Source organism: Marmota monax, unplaced genomic scaffold (assembly GCF_021218885.2).
Source record: "Marmota monax isolate L192 unplaced genomic scaffold, Marmota_monax_Labrador192_F-V1.1 WCK01_AAM20220418_F8-fsc00077, whole genome shotgun sequence".
Classification (NCBI taxonomy): domain Eukaryota; kingdom Metazoa; phylum Chordata; class Mammalia; order Rodentia; family Sciuridae; genus Marmota; species Marmota monax.
Genome location: NW_026694610.1, coordinates 579,042 through 580,005, shown reverse-complemented (window position 1 = coordinate 580,005; position 964 = coordinate 579,042). Strand labels below are relative to the sequence as shown.

The 964-nt window shown below is 34.4% G+C and overlaps 1 non-coding gene across 1 annotated transcript; it reads right to left on the bottom strand.

Annotated features, from left to right (window-relative positions):
- Nucleotides 1–491: 491 nt before the first annotated feature.
- Nucleotides 492–564, bottom strand: Trnav-cac (transfer RNA valine (anticodon CAC)). Its single transcript has one exon. It is a non-coding gene; the product is annotated as a tRNA-Val (tRNA).
- Between the last annotated feature and the right edge of the window lie 400 nt (nucleotides 565–964).

The following is a 964-nucleotide window of genomic DNA, read 5'->3' as shown; positions in this document are numbered from 1 at the left end:
CTATCCAGTATGGTGGCCTTAGGCACCTGAAGTCATTAAGCAATCCAAGTGTGGCTCATGTGACAGAATAATTGAATTTTAAGATTTATTTAATTCTAAATAATTTTAATTAAAAATAATACTTGGTTCAGTTATTGCAATAACTTCAAATATGTTTGGAACCATTTGGGAATGTGAATTAACTTTTTCAGTTGTAAATTTTATAAAATCTAAATACAGATGAAGTATTTCTCTTTTTTTCTTTCCTTCTTTCTTTTTTTGTACTGTAGATTAAACCCAGGGGCATGTAACCATTTAGCCACATCCCTGGCCCTTTTTATTTATTTTTAATTTCAAGACAGGGTCTCTCTAAGTTGCTTAGGGCCTCGCTAAGTTGCTGAGGCTGGTCTTGAACTTGCTATCCTTGAGCCTTAGCCTCCCAATTCTCAATTCTCTGGGATTAGACCAGTGCATCAGATCAAGTATTCTTTTTTTTTTTTCCCCCCTGATGGTGGTGATACTGGGGATTGAACCCAGGGCCTCGTGCATGTGAGGCAAGCACTCTACCAACTGAGCTATATCCCCAGCCCCCCAGATGGAATATTCTGATAAAAATTTAGCATCCAATTTTTGAAAATAGAGTACTAGAAAAATAGGACTACAAAAGTAACTCATTTATTTTATATTGACCAAATGTTAAAATAGTCTTAGTTTGGATATATTTGGCTAAACAAAGTATGTTAACTTATTTCCCCCTGTTTCTTTTAAATTTTTTTAATGTGGCTACTAGAAAATTTAAAACTAGATATGTGGCTCATATCATATTGGACAGCACTGGGCTAGACTATGAGGGACTTGATTTATTGTATTAAAATTTTCCCAAGGGTAATGGAAAGTAACTGGGGAAGAAACAGAATCTGATTTGCATATTGTATGTTACATATTGACATACCAGAAAATTTATGTTGGCAGCTATGTGAGAAAT